This window comes from Asparagus officinalis, chromosome 5 (assembly GCF_001876935.1).
Source record: "Asparagus officinalis chromosome 5, Aspof.V1, whole genome shotgun sequence".
In the NCBI taxonomy this organism is placed as follows: domain Eukaryota; kingdom Viridiplantae; phylum Streptophyta; class Magnoliopsida; order Asparagales; family Asparagaceae; genus Asparagus; species Asparagus officinalis.
This window is the reverse complement of record NC_033798.1, coordinates 125,791,504-125,807,720: the sequence shown is the minus strand read 5'-3', so window position 1 is coordinate 125,807,720 and position 16,217 is coordinate 125,791,504.

The window sequence follows — 16,217 nt, the reverse complement described above, 5'->3', positions numbered from 1 at the left end:
AGGCCTGGTGTTTATAAATCACAACGCGACCCTCGCACTTCGCTTCCCGAATACGATGTGGTCCGCCAAGTTCAAGAGGATCGAAGTGGACTCAAGATTCACGTCCACCAAGAACCAGTCTCGCCCCCTCAAAAACAGAGGGTCCTATCTCCGATGAAGAATCAATCTCAAGGTCCTGACTTGCGAGATTTACTCTCTAGAAGAAAACCAATTCAGCAGGCGAATCATTCCTGCCATTGTGAGAGGATTATCTCAGCAGTCCTTTCCGAGTGCCAATGCTGCGCACCTAAACCCCGACAATCGGTGTTCGACAGATTAGCGGATGTCGTCAGACCTATCAAGAGACGACGTCATCATAAGAAGAAAGATCCTGAAGCCGAGTACCCTCAGGTTACTATCAACATGACCGGCAGAGGGAAGATCTCATATCCTAGCTCTGATGAATCAGAAAGGAGCCATTCCCCGACTGTTCGAGAAATCTGTGAGGAGTTCGAAGGGGTGTATCAGCATACTCGGTCACGGACCGGAGCTATACGACCGGTTAATTATCAAAAGTTAGCCAAAGGGATTACAACAAGTGATGAACATTCAGCAATAGCTGAATCTCAATCTTCAAGCTCTGCTGGAACACAAAAAGTTTCAGTTTACATGACGGGAAACCCCGAAGACATAGCCAAAAGGGTGGACGAACATCATGTCATGCTACAGGCACAACAGGAGACACTTCTCCAACTAAAAGACATGTTGGCCCAGGTTTTAGCAGAAAAAGGTCAAAAACCTGAATCTTCCCGGAAGACAACATCAAAGGGAAAGCAAAAAGTACACGAACATCCAGATCGTGAGACTCACAACCTGGGATCCTCTTCTGAAGGTGAGAAGGAGGTGGAAAAAGAGCTATATCCTCAGTCAACCAAAGTAGATGAGCTAGAAGCCCGCCTTAATGCAATGGCCAACAGAAGCGAGCTTCGCGAGGAAGGAGTGATACGACCTTACCCTGCAGAATGGGATACAGCTCCCTATCCGCCAAAGTTTAAGGCCCCGACGCTACAACCTTTTGACGGTACAGGATCACCAAATCAGCATATCTACTACTTCAAGTCTCAGACCGGAGATGTGGTTGCAAATGATGCAATCCTGACACGCTTGTTCATCGGCACTCTTAAAGGAGTGGCCTTTGAATGGTTTATGAAACTGCCTGCTGGATCTATTCAGAAATGGGTAGATTTGGAAAGGCTTTTCTTGGCCAGATTCTTTGAAGACGACACAGAGGTCTCAGTCCCGACTCTTCTCGCCTCTAAGCAGAAAAAGGGAGAATCTATCAAGACCTATGTTGAAAGATTCCGCAGCATGGCATTGCGATGCCCCTCAGGTATGACTCAATCAACCTTGGTTGAAACTTGCAGGCACAACTTGCAGACCCAGCTCCTTGCTCAGATGGGGGTAGCAGAATGTCGCTCCTGGAGACAACTGGTGTCGCAAGGAGAGCAAGCTGAAGAGATTGTAGCTCGGATCAAAGCTGAAGAAGAGCCACAACCCAAGCCGCAGCAGCAACGCAATCAGAACCCACGCCAGCGGTTCCTAGGGAAAAGAGACTTTGGCCAGCTGACTTACACACAAGTACCACGCAAACCTACGAAGCAAGGCAAGAACGCCCACTCAGCAAAGCATGTGCCTAAGCAGCATTCGCTTCAAAGAAGAGCACGTGGTCACTCTGGTTCCAAACTACTTCGGCGGAAGAACAAATACAAATGTGCAGCTCCCTGACAATCAGAAAAACCAGATGAAGGCAGGGAAAGTAGATGACCCCAATTACTGTCGCTGATATAGTTCTTGGCGGACAGTCCTACCAGAAATGTCGGCTGATGTCTTCAAGACCATCTTGCCAAGAATCTAGGTTAACAGCAACGGCAAATGTGCTCACCCTGACCGAACAAAAGACTGTAACCACTAACCTGATTGCGGTCTCAGTTTGTTGATTTCCCCCTGTAGCTGCTGCAAATGGTGTTATCCCCGTCCATAAAGGGGAGATGCACTTGAAAAACACCGACTTGCACAACCAGAAGGGCAGGGGGTTGGTACCCCTAACTATTCCAAAGGGAGAAATTATGTGGGTCCATCCTGACCTAATCGAGGATCAGCAATGGACGAATACCGCATTCAAGAAGAAAAGAGGCAAGGCTAAGTCATCCAACATGATTAGCCCCTCTGTTAATGAGAATAATGACCATCTCAAACCTCTCACCGACTCAGAAGAAGAGAGGATCGTCCTAGCAGCATACCCAGAAGGTAACCCCGGTACTCGGTCGGGGAAAACTTATTTGAGGAATTATGACCAGAACGCTCAAGAAGCTGAAGAACAGCCCCAAGACGCTGGGGGTTCTGTGCCAAAGAAGCCGGTTGATAAAGGGAAGCAAAGAGATCTCCGGTTCAACAAAAATCTTCACCAAGATCCTGGCGAAACAAATGCCCCTTATCAATTTAATGTGATGGCACAGTTGGCCAATATACCAGCCAGGATCACCCTTTACGAGCTCTTAAAGTTGTCCAAAGTCACCAGAGAAGCCCTGATTGAAGCTTTGAAGAACACGGAGAGCTTCATTACCCAAGTTACTCTAATTCCCGAAGCATCTAAAGAACCCAAGTTACTCCAATTCCCGAAGCATCTGAAGATCAATCCTGTCTGCAGTGTTTACAAGCAGTCAGAAGCCTGCCCTGCATATCATTCACTCAGGAAGATATGCAAGTGAAACATAAACATGACAGACCCCTGTATTACACAGGATATATCGGGTCATCAGAAATCAGCCGCGTTCAGGTTGACCCAGGATCGGTGCTTAGCATCATGCCATACAGAGTTATGCAAGTTTTAGGGATTCCCTTACATCGGTTACATGCTACCCAAACCACCATCTTCGGATTCAATGCTAACAGCACTCGGGTTCGTCTGAAGTACGAACGCGAGGTTCGTCTGAAGTACGAACGCGAGGTTCGTCTGAAGTACGAACGCGAGGTTCGTCTGAAGTACGAACGCGAGGTTCGTCTGAAGTACGAACGCGAGGTTCGTCTGAAGTACGAACGCGAGGTTCGTCTGAAGTACGAACGCGAGGTTCGTCTGAAGTACGAACGCGAGGTTCGTCTGAAGTACGAACGCGAGGTTCGTCTGAAGTACGAACGCGAGGTTCGTCTGAAGTACGAACGCGAGGTTCGTCTGAAGTACGAACGCGAGGTTCGTCTGAAGTACGAACGCGAGGTTCGTCTGAAGTACGAACGCGAGGTTCGTCTGAAGTACGAACGCGAGGTTCGTCTGAAGTACGAACGCGAGGTTCGTCTGAAGTACGAACGCGAGGTTCGTCTGAAGTACGAACGCGAGGTTCGTCTGAAGTACGAACGCGAGGTTCGTCTGAAGTACGAACGCGAGGTTCGTCTGAAGTACGAACGCGAGGTTCGTCTGAAGTACGAACGCGAGGTTCGTCTGAAGTACGAACGCGAGGTTCGTCTGAAGTACGAACGCGAGGTTCGTCTGAAGTACGAACGCGAGGTTCGTCTGAAGTACGAACGCGAGGTTCGTCTGAAGTACGAACGCGAGGTTCGTCTGAAGTACGAACGCGAGGTTCGTCTGAAGTACGAACGCGAGGTTCGTCTGAAGTACGAACGCGAGGTTCGTCTGAAGTACGAACGCGAGGTTCGTCTGAAGTACGAACGCGAGGTTCGTCTGAAGTACGAACGCGAGGTTCGTCTGAAGTACGAACGCGAGGTTCGTCTGAAGTACGAACGCGAGGTTCGTCTGAAGTACGAACGCGAGGTTCGTCTGAAGTACGAACGCGAGGTTCGTCTGAAGTACGAACGCGAGGTTCGTCTGAAGTACGAACGCGAGGTTCGTCTGAAGTACGAACGCGAGGTTCGTCTGAAGTACGAACGCGAGGTTCGTCTGAAGTACGAACGCGAGGTTCGTCTGAAGTACGAACGCGAGGTTCGTCTGAAGTACGAACGCGAGGTTCGTCTGAAGTACGAACGCGAGGTTCGTCTGAAGTACGAACGCGAGGTTCGTCTGAAGTACGAACGCGAGGTTCGTCTGAAGTACGAACGCGAGGTTCGTCTGAAGTACGAACGCGAGGTTCGTCTGAAGTACGAACGCGAGGTTCGTCTGAAGTACGAACGCGAGGTTCGTCTGAAGTACGAACGCGAGGTTCGTCTGAAGTACGAACGCGAGGTTCGTCTGAAGTACGAACGCGAGGTTCGTCTGAAGTACGAACGCGAGGTTCGTCTGAAGTACGAACGCGAGGTTCGTCTGAAGTACGAACGCGAGGTTCGTCTGAAGTACGAACGCGAGGTTCGTCTGAAGTACGAACGCGAGGTTCGTCTGAAGTACGAACGCGAGGTTCGTCTGAAGTACGAACGCGAGGTTCGTCTGAAGTACGAACGCGAGGTTCGTCTGAAGTACGAACGCGAGGTTCGTCTGAAGTACGAACGCGAGGTTCGTCTGAAGTACGAACGCGAGGTTCGTCTGAAGTACGAACGCGAGGTTCGTCTGAAGTACGAACGCGAGGTTCGTCTGAAGTACGAACGCGAGGTTCGTCTGAAGTACGAACGCGAGGTTCGTCTGAAGTACGAACGCGAGGTTCGTCTGAAGTACGAACGCGAGGTTCGTCTGAAGTACGAACGCGAGGTTCGTCTGAAGTACGAACGCGAGGTTCGTCTGAAGTACGAACGCGAGGTTCGTCTGAAGTACGAACGCGAGGTTCGTCTGAAGTACGAACGCGAGGTTCGTCTGAAGTACGAACGCGAGGTTCGTCTGAAGTACGAACGCGAGGTTCGTCTGAAGTACGAACGCGAGGTTCGTCTGAAGTACGAACGCGAGGTTCGTCTGAAGTACGAACGCGAGGTTCGTCTGAAGTACGAACGCGAGGTTCGTCTGAAGTACGAACGCGAGGTTCGTCTGAAGTACGAACGCGAGGTTCGTCTGAAGTACGAACGCGAGGTTCGTCTGAAGTACGAACGCGAGGTTCGTCTGAAGTACGAACGCGAGGTTCGTCTGAAGTACGAACGCGAGGTTCGTCTGAAGTACGAACGCGAGGTTCGTCTGAAGTACGAACGCGAGGTTCGTCTGAAGTACGAACGCGAGGTTCGTCTGAAGTACGAACGCGAGGTTCGTCTGAAGTACGAACGCGAGGTTCGTCTGAAGTACGAACGCGAGGTTCGTCTGAAGTACGAACGCGAGGTTCGTCTGAAGTACGAACGCGAGGTTCGTCTGAAGTACGAACGCGAGGTTCGTCTGAAGTACGAACGCGAGGTTCGTCTGAAGTACGAACGCGAGGTTCGTCTGAAGTACGAACGCGAGGTTCGTCTGAAGTACGAACGCGAGGTTCGTCTGAAGTACGAACGCGAGGTTCGTCTGAAGTACGAACGCGAGGTTCGTCTGAAGTACGAACGCGAGGTTCGTCTGAAGTACGAACGCGAGGTTCGTCTGAAGTACGAACGCGAGGTTCGTCTGAAGTACGAACGCGAGGTTCGTCTGAAGTACGAACGCGAGGTTCGTCTGAAGTACGAACGCGAGGTTCGTCTGAAGTACGAACGCGAGGTTCGTCTGAAGTACGAACGCGAGGTTCGTCTGAAGTACGAACGCGAGGTTCGTCTGAAGTACGAACGCGAGGTTCGTCTGAAGTACGAACGCGAGGTTCGTCTGAAGTACGAACGCGAGGTTCGTCTGAAGTACGAACGCGAGGTTCGTCTGAAGTACGAACGCGAGGTTCGTCTGAAGTACGAACGCGAGGTTCGTCTGAAGTACGAACGCGAGGTTCGTCTGAAGTACGAACGCGAGGTTCGTCTGAAGTACGAACGCGAGGTTCGTCTGAAGTACGAACGCGAGGTTCGTCTGAAGTACGAACGCGAGGTTCGTCTGAAGTACGAACGCGAGGTTCGTCTGAAGTACGAACGCGAGGTTCGTCTGAAGTACGAACGCGAGGTTCGTCTGAAGTACGAACGCGAGGTTCGTCTGAAGTACGAACGCGAGGTTCGTCTGAAGTACGAACGCGAGGTTCGTCTGAAGTACGAACGCGAGGTTCGTCTGAAGTACGAACGCGAGGTTCGTCTGAAGTACGAACGCGAGGTTCGTCTGAAGTACGAACGCGAGGTTCGTCTGAAGTACGAACGCGAGGTTCGTCTGAAGTACGAACGCGAGGTTCGTCTGAAGTACGAACGCGAGGTTCGTCTGAAGTACGAACGCGAGGTTCGTCTGAAGTACGAACGCGAGGTTCGTCTGAAGTACGAACGCGAGGTTCGTCTGAAGTACGAACGCGAGGTTCGTCTGAAGTACGAACGCGAGGTTCGTCTGAAGTACGAACGCGAGGTTCGTCTGAAGTACGAACGCGAGGTTCGTCTGAAGTACGAACGCGAGGTTCGTCTGAAGTACGAACGCGAGGTTCGTCTGAAGTACGAACGCGAGGTTCGTCTGAAGTACGAACGCGAGGTTCGTCTGAAGTACGAACGCGAGGTTCGTCTGAAGTACGAACGCGAGGTTCGTCTGAAGTACGAACGCGAGGTTCGTCTGAAGTACGAACGCGAGGTTCGTCTGAAGTACGAACGCGAGGTTCGTCTGAAGTACGAACGCGAGGTTCGTCTGAAGTACGAACGCGAGGTTCGTCTGAAGTACGAACGCGAGGTTCGTCTGAAGTACGAACGCGAGGTTCGTCTGAAGTACGAACGCGAGGTTCGTCTGAAGTACGAACGCGAGGTTCGTCTGAAGTACGAACGCGAGGTTCGTCTGAAGTACGAACGCGAGGTTCGTCTGAAGTACGAACGCGAGGTTCGTCTGAAGTACGAACGCGAGGTTCGTCTGAAGTACGAACGCGAGGTTCGTCTGAAGTACGAACGCGAGGTTCGTCTGAAGTACGAACGCGAGGTTCGTCTGAAGTACGAACGCGAGGTTCGTCTGAAGTACGAACGCGAGGTTCGTCTGAAGTACGAACGCGAGGTTCGTCTGAAGTACGAACGCGAGGTTCGTCTGAAGTACGAACGCGAGGTTCGTCTGAAGTACGAACGCGAGGTTCGTCTGAAGTACGAACGCGAGGTTCGTCTGAAGTACGAACGCGAGGTTCGTCTGAAGTACGAACGCGAGGTTCGTCTGAAGTACGAACGCGAGGTTCGTCTGAAGTACGAACGCGAGGTTCGTCTGAAGTACGAACGCGAGGTTCGTCTGAAGTACGAACGCGAGGTTCGTCTGAAGTACGAACGCGAGGTTCGTCTGAAGTACGAACGCGAGGTTCGTCTGAAGTACGAACGCGAGGTTCGTCTGAAGTACGAACGCGAGGTTCGTCTGAAGTACGAACGCGAGGTTCGTCTGAAGTACGAACGCGAGGTTCGTCTGAAGTACGAACGCGAGGTTCGTCTGAAGTACGAACGCGAGGTTCGTCTGAAGTACGAACGCGAGGTTCGTCTGAAGTACGAACGCGAGGTTCGTCTGAAGTACGAACGCGAGGTTCGTCTGAAGTACGAACGCGAGGTTCGTCTGAAGTACGAACGCGAGGTTCGTCTGAAGTACGAACGCGAGGTTCGTCTGAAGTACGAACGCGAGGTTCGTCTGAAGTACGAACGCGAGGTTCGTCTGAAGTACGAACGCGAGGTTCGTCTGAAGTACGAACGCGAGGTTCGTCTGAAGTACGAACGCGAGGTTCGTCTGAAGTACGAACGCGAGGTTCGTCTGAAGTACGAACGCGAGGTTCGTCTGAAGTACGAACGCGAGGTTCGTCTGAAGTACGAACGCGAGGTTCGTCTGAAGTACGAACGCGAGGTTCGTCTGAAGTACGAACGCGAGGTTCGTCTGAAGTACGAACGCGAGGTTCGTCTGAAGTACGAACGCGAGGTTCGTCTGAAGTACGAACGCGAGGTTCGTCTGAAGTACGAACGCGAGGTTCGTCTGAAGTACGAACGCGAGGTTCGTCTGAAGTACGAACGCGAGGTTCGTCTGAAGTACGAACGCGAGGTTCGTCTGAAGTACGAACGCGAGGTTCGTCTGAAGTACGAACGCGAGGTTCGTCTGAAGTACGAACGCGAGGTTCGTCTGAAGTACGAACGCGAGGTTCGTCTGAAGTACGAACGCGAGGTTCGTCTGAAGTACGAACGCGAGGTTCGTCTGAAGTACGAACGCGAGGTTCGTCTGAAGTACGAACGCGAGGTTCGTCTGAAGTACGAACGCGAGGTTCGTCTGAAGTACGAACGCGAGGTTCGTCTGAAGTACGAACGCGAGGTTCGTCTGAAGTACGAACGCGAGGTTCGTCTGAAGTACGAACGCGAGGTTCGTCTGAAGTACGAACGCGAGGTTCGTCTGAAGTACGAACGCGAGGTTCGTCTGAAGTACGAACGCGAGGTTCGTCTGAAGTACGAACGCGAGGTTCGTCTGAAGTACGAACGCGAGGTTCGTCTGAAGTACGAACGCGAGGTTCGTCTGAAGTACGAACGCGAGGTTCGTCTGAAGTACGAACGCGAGGTTCGTCTGAAGTACGAACGCGAGGTTCGTCTGAAGTACGAACGCGAGGTTCGTCTGAAGTACGAACGCGAGGTTCGTCTGAAGTACGAACGCGAGGTTCGTCTGAAGTACGAACGCGAGGTTCGTCTGAAGTACGAACGCGAGGTTCGTCTGAAGTACGAACGCGAGGTTCGTCTGAAGTACGAACGCGAGGTTCGTCTGAAGTACGAACGCGAGGTTCGTCTGAAGTACGAACGCGAGGTTCGTCTGAAGTACGAACGCGAGGTTCGTCTGAAGTACGAACGCGAGGTTCGTCTGAAGTACGAACGCGAGGTTCGTCTGAAGTACGAACGCGAGGTTCGTCTGAAGTACGAACGCGAGGTTCGTCTGAAGTACGAACGCGAGGTTCGTCTGAAGTACGAACGCGAGGTTCGTCTGAAGTACGAACGCGAGGTTCGTCTGAAGTACGAACGCGAGGTTCGTCTGAAGTACGAACGCGAGGTTCGTCTGAAGTACGAACGCGAGGTTCGTCTGAAGTACGAACGCGAGGTTCGTCTGAAGTACGAACGCGAGGTTCGTCTGAAGTACGAACGCGAGGTTCGTCTGAAGTACGAACGCGAGGTTCGTCTGAAGTACGAACGCGAGGTTCGTCTGAAGTACGAACGCGAGGTTCGTCTGAAGTACGAACGCGAGGTTCGTCTGAAGTACGAACGCGAGGTTCGTCTGAAGTACGAACGCGAGGTTCGTCTGAAGTACGAACGCGAGGTTCGTCTGAAGTACGAACGCGAGGTTCGTCTGAAGTACGAACGCGAGGTTCGTCTGAAGTACGAACGCGAGGTTCGTCTGAAGTACGAACGCGAGGTTCGTCTGAAGTACGAACGCGAGGTTCGTCTGAAGTACGAACGCGAGGTTCGTCTGAAGTACGAACGCGAGGTTCGTCTGAAGTACGAACGCGAGGTTCGTCTGAAGTACGAACGCGAGGTTCGTCTGAAGTACGAACGCGAGGTTCGTCTGAAGTACGAACGCGAGGTTCGTCTGAAGTACGAACGCGAGGTTCGTCTGAAGTACGAACGCGAGGTTCGTCTGAAGTACGAACGCGAGGTTCGTCTGAAGTACGAACGCGAGGTTCGTCTGAAGTACGAACGCGAGGTTCGTCTGAAGAACGAACGCGAGGTTCGTTAAAAAATTGAGCTTGACGCTCACCTGAGTTGAACGCGAGGTTCACCTTAGAACGAACGCGAGGTTCGTTAAAATTGAGCTTGACGCTCACCTGAGTTGAACGCGAGGTTCACCTTAGAACGAACGCGAGGTTCGTTAAAATTGAGCTTGACGCTCACCTGAGTTGAACGCGAGGTTCACCTTAGAACGAACGCGAGGTTCGTTAAAATTGAGCTTGACGCTCACCTGAGTTGAACGCCAGGTTCACCTTAGAACGAACACGAGGTTCGTTAAAATTGAGCTTGACGCTCACCTGAGTTGAACGCGAGGTTCACCTTAGAACGAACGCGAGGTTCGTTGAGCGCGAAGCTCGGTTAAAATTGAACGAACGCGAGGTTCGTTTGAGGTAACCACCTCCTTAATTTTCGCCATGAACCCTTAGGGTTTCAAACTGAAACCGCCGCCGCCAAACCCAAAAAATCTTTGATTTTTATTTTCAAAACAGATCCAGAATTGGAAAAAATTGAAGAAAAAATCAAAGAAAAAGCCAAAAAATTCCAAAAAGTTACTGTTCACCGGATTTTTCAGTTACTGTTCATCCGAAAAAATTTTACTGTTCATCCGAACAAAAAACATTACTGTTCATCCGAATTTTTTTGTTACTGTTCATCCGAACCCAAAAAAATGAATCTTTAACCAGAGATTTAAGATAAAAAACCCATTAAAACTTAAATCCCTAAGAATTAATCAAGGTGGCTCTGATACCACTTGTTAGATCTACATCATAAAACTTGAGATCTAAAACCATATAGCCATGATTAATTCAAAGAGATTAACAAGGATCTAAAAGAGCGGAAGCTTATACTTGAATCCATTGCTTGATCTTGAGATGGGTTTTGATCTTCTAACCTTAGGGTTTCTCCAAATCCGAATTTCTCTAGCTAGATGGGGGTGTAGAGAATTAGAGAATGTAACCATAGGTTAGGGACCATAACCCCTTATTTATAGATGTTGTACTTTTGTAATTTAGCCCCTCAATAAATTACAATTACAACCTGATATCTGCACATATAACCCCATGACTTATTTAAATACCAAATTAACCCAACTTAATTGATCACTTTAGTGGGTTATCCTAAAAGATAGCAATACACATTGATTAATCATATGTGCCCACAAATAGATTTATTAGATTAAATCCAACAACCCTCACCTTTTGAATGAAAGGGATGGACCTATGATTTTTATTAGCAACATCTCAAATCAGTTTTTCTATAGAGTGACCATCGACACTCTATAAGAGAGGAGAGAGATAGAGAGAAATGAATTATGCATAGAAATTAATACAAATCAGAAGGAGAGTTATGAGCTATTTATTTCTCTCTATCTCTCTCATCTCTTATAGAGTGCTCATGGGCACTCTATAGAAAAACCTTGTGAAAATCGTGTTGATTAAATTGCAACCTTGTGTTGTTTGCTTGTGATGTGGGCAGCGAAGATTTATTCACAACCATGTGCATGGCACATTAAAATACCCAAAACTATACAATATATTACGAGAACTTCGCCTTTATTTCATCCTCGTTTCATGTTAAAACAAAGTTTAAATTAAGTTGATCAAATTTATTGATCACCAACTTAACCACCAACATACAGAATTCTTCGAGAATAAGTTATTCATTAAACCATGTGATGTTTCCTTAGCAGCTAACTTTAGATCGACATTAAAAAGTCGAAATATTTTGATACAAATTCAAATTGAACGCGCGGAAAATATTTCACGACGCAAAATCGTGAGGTGGTACTGGTATCATGCACCGTGACTAACAACGCAACGCATATAAAAAAATGATTAGTGTGTATTTAAAAAATATTGTTGATGAAAACTAGATCTATGAAAAAAACCAGTGGTTCTTGTTAGAGTATAAAATTATATTTCTCAGCTAACTTTGAAAATAACCTATATAATTGAAGAAATATATGAAACAGCAGAAGAATCAGCCAGGCAGACTGGCGGTCGACCGCCGCGGTCGACCTTGAACGTGCACAAAGGCCAGTGGGAATCGGAGCTGATGGCGGTCGACTGCCGCGGTCGGCCGCGGATGACTGTAATCGATTTTAGTCTCGGGTTTGTGGTTCGGTCGACCGCCGCGGTCGACCGCAAACTGTATTGGGCTGGGCTTTTGGTTTTTGACCCGATTCATTTCTGAGTTGATATATAACCCTAAACCTGATTAATTAGGGTTAAGCAATGACGATTTTGAACAGTCTTTGAGAGAGGATTATTGCATCCAATTGTGGGAGAGTTGTGAGAGATCTAGAGCTTTGTTTTAGGGTTTGATCGGTGAGATTTGTAACTCTACTTGTATTCTCTGATTTCTAATAGTAAGAACTCTCCCCCTTCTTGCCCCGTGGACGTAGACAACTTGCCGAACCACGTAAATCGCTTGTTCTTGCTGTGGTTGTGTTTTGCTTATTGGTTGTGGTTTATCTCGAGTTATTGTTCGTGTTGCACAAGAAGCTTGTTCGTGTTGCACAAGAAGCTTCCGCCGTGCACACCAATTGGTATCAGAGCTAGATTGACAACATGGGAGAAGCAAACACATCAGGTTCGTCTCTTACAAAGGCGATACAGAGTCTGAGCATCAATAATATGAAGATTGATGTTTCGAAGTTTGACGGTAAGATCAATTTCGGATTGTGGAGGTGTCAGGTAATGGATGCCTTGGATGCACAGAATTTGGAGGAGACTCTTGAGTTAAAAGAGAAACCTGCAGATATGGAGGATAAGGTTTGGAGGAAGATGAACAGTAGAGCTTGTGGTGTTATTAGGTCATGCTTGACGCCGGATCTTATTTATGATGTTATGAACGAGACGTCGTCGAAGAAGATGTGGGAAACACTCAATGAGAAATATCTTACGAAGAGCATTGAGAATCGGCTTCACTTGAAGAAGAGATTTTACCAGTTCAAGATGAAGAGAGGGGTTTCCATCAGGGAGCATGTCAACAATTTCACTAAGCTACTTTCAGATATGGCCAATGTTGATATTATAGTTGAGGATGAAGACAAGGCGATGCTACTTCTGTGTTCGTTGCCCGAAGATGATTATGGTACGTTCGTTCTCACTATGATCAATGGAAGAACTACAGTTAGCTTTGGTGACCTATGAGTTGAGGAAGCGTGATGGTGAACCCTCCGAGAAGGCATCGGGAGATGCATTAGCAGTTCGAGGCCGAGATCCAAACCGTCGCCAGTTCAACCGCTCAAAGTCAAGGAATAGGAGTGCCTATAAGAGTGTTGGTAGAAATTAATGTTGGTATTGTAAAGAAGAAGGACATCGGAAGATTGAATGTCCAAAGTGAAAAGAAAAAACCGGGAAGAATAGGGGAAAAGTTGCACAAGCTTCAGAAGTGAATGTTGCAAAAGCTATTGGTGAGCATTCAGATTCAGATTCTTCAGGCTATTCATGTCATGCATTACCGTCGGTTTGCTATGCGGATTCCACGGAGTGGATGATGGATTCGGGAGCTATATATCACATCTGCCCTAAGAGGGAGTGGTTCTCTAGCTTTGAGGAGCTGGAAAGAGGGGATGTCATGCTTATGGATAATGATCATGTATGTCCTATTAGTGGTATTGGTTCAGTCCGAATTAGGATGCATGATGGTGTAGTGAATGAGTTGAAGGAAGTGAGGTTTGTACCGCAGTTAACGAAGAACATCATTTCTCTTGGGACTTTGAAGACAACTAGATATCGAGTGATCTTAGAGGATGCTACAGTGAAGATCACGAAGGGTTCTATGGTAGTGATGTAAGGTGTCAGGGAAAACAACCTATACTACTTGAAGGGCAAGACAGTTACATGGGGTCTGGCAGTTTCTATCACTACAGAGGAGGACACTACCATCTTATGGCACATGAGACTTGGACACACAGGTGATAAGTCCCTACGGTCATTGGCAAAACATGGGCTATTGAAAGGTGCTAAGACCTGCAAGATGGAGCTGTGTGAGCACTGTGTACTTAGGAAGAAGACTAGAGTGAAGTTTGGCACCGCTATTCACAACACCCGAGATACATTGGATTACATTCACACAGATGTTTGGGGTCCTTCCAAGAACACATCTCTTGGTAGGGTCAACTATTTTATCACTTTCATTGATGACTATTCCAGAAGGAATTGGGTATACCCTATGAAGCATAAATATCAGGTCCTGGATATTTTTGTGGAGTGAGTGGAGTGAAAGAAGAAAGTGAAGCTGCAGACAGGTAGAAAGGTGAAGACTCTACGTTCAGATAACGGTGGAAAGTACAAGAGTGATCCATTTCTGCAGTTTTACCGGGATCACGGCATTAGAAGACACATTACAGTTCGAGAGACACCGCAACAGAACGGGGTGGCTGAGAGATTGAACCGTACCATGCTGGAGAAGGTATATTATGATAGCATGTCGGCTATCTATTTGGCGAAGAACCAGGTTTATCATGCGCGCACGAAGCACATCGACGTCAGATTCCACTTTGTACGTGACGTTTTGGATGATGGAGACGTCATATTGGAGAAGGTCCACACGAATGACAACCCTGCAGATATGTTGACCAAAGTTGTTTCAGGAGTGAAATTTGATTATTGTTTGAAGCTTTTGAACATCCTTCAGTGCTGAGGACTTTGGAGGCCATTTGGGTGAACTACGTTCGGCTTGATTCTTTGGGCAAGAGGATATGTAGGTAGTCTTTCCGATGCAGCCGGTTTGATCTGTTGATTCAGATGGGGAGAGATCGCGTTTCAGCTCTAGTTTGGTTCCCTGACTTGTTGAGGGACTATTGGATGATTTGGTGTCGGCTTAGTTTTGGTGGAAACATTCGCCGAGGTGGAGAATTAAAGAAATGCAGAAAACAACAGAAGAATTAGCCAGGCAGACTGGCGATCGACCGCGAACGTGCACGAAGGCCAGTGGAATTCGGAGCTGATGGCGGTCGACCGCGGATGACTGTAATCGATTTTAGTCTCGGGTTTATGGTTCGATCGACCGCAAACTGTATTGGGCTGGGCTTTTGGTTTTTGACCCGATTCGTTTCTGAGTTGATATATAACCCTAAACCTGATTAATTAGGGTTAAACAAGGACGATTTTAAGCAGTCTTTGAGAGAGGATTATTGCATCCAATTGTGGGAGAGTTGTGAGAGATTTAGACCTTTGTTTTAGGGTTTGATCGGTGAGATTTATAACTCTACTTGTATTCTCTGATTTTTAATAGTAAGAACTCTCTCCCTTCTTGCCCCGTGGACGTAGCCAACTTGCCGAACCACGTAAATCGCTTGTTCTTGCTGTGGTTGTGTTTTGCTTATTGGTTGTGGTTTATCTCGAGTTATTGTTCGTGTTGCACAAGAAGCTTCCGCCGCGCACAACAATAATCACATTAAATTAGTGGCCAAAGGGTTTAATTAGGATCTGGGTTGCTTTCATACTTTCTATTTCTAATAATACCAGCTCTAGCAAGAGTATACTTTGTTTTTTTAATTTAAGCAGAGAATATTAACCTTAAAGATAGTACTTCTGATTAATAAAATTCATTTTCTACAAATACTTTATGGAATGAAAAATTTATCGTTCATGGATTTGTAGAATGTTAGTTCACGAATTCGGGGGGTTTGCTTCCACGCTGCGTCAAATTTTGATAGTTTAATGAGAATCAGAGGATAAACACAATTTCAATAACCTGAGATTAAAGGGAAAGGCTTGCACGTGCGTCGTGGGTGTTAATTAGTGAAGATGGACCGAGGAAGGTCGGAAGTGGACCGGTCGATCTTTGAGATTCGATCGAGGATTGGTTGGATATAAAATTATTTGTCTAAATTGGACCAAACTGGTAAATTTTTATTAGTTAGGATTTATGATATATAAGTCCGACAAAGGGGTTTGTCATGTTTTGTGTATGAGATCTATCTGTCAACTATTTGGATCTAGAGATTTTTTTTTTAATTTAAATTTAGGGAAACCATGCGTTACCGCTTTGGCTATATAATAACTAAAATTCTCAATTTCACTTCAATTTTTTTTGATAAATAAAAGAAATCCTTTTATAGCGAAAGAAATTGCTATCTTGAGACAACACAGTAAAAAAAATTAGTTGACCCATGTTAAAGACTTGATGGTGTATTTGACTGAAAAATACATAATTAAATGTGGTAATAGAGCATAATTATAACCCTAAAGCGGCTTTGGAGCTCTGGTATTAGAGGTCATGTTCTTTGATATGATATCGAAGCAATCCATATTCAATTTCTGTTGGCCCCAAATAAGAAGTGGATTTTAAGAATAAAAAAACAACAACAATTGATTCCGTTGGATGAGTCCGTACACGTCTTTTGACGTTTAGTTTGGGAAAAAAAGTTTAAAATAACAAAATTACTATCCTTGGTTTAGTATATGATCAACAGTATAATAGATCATGGTAAACAAGAGATCTCACTATCAACTCTCGATGGTGAGAAATGTTTTGTGCAATTTAACATAATTTTGTTACCAGCTATTTATATTTTGACTCGAGTTCCCACTTCCCATCCTTCATCTAATAAAAAAAGGTCATTTGAA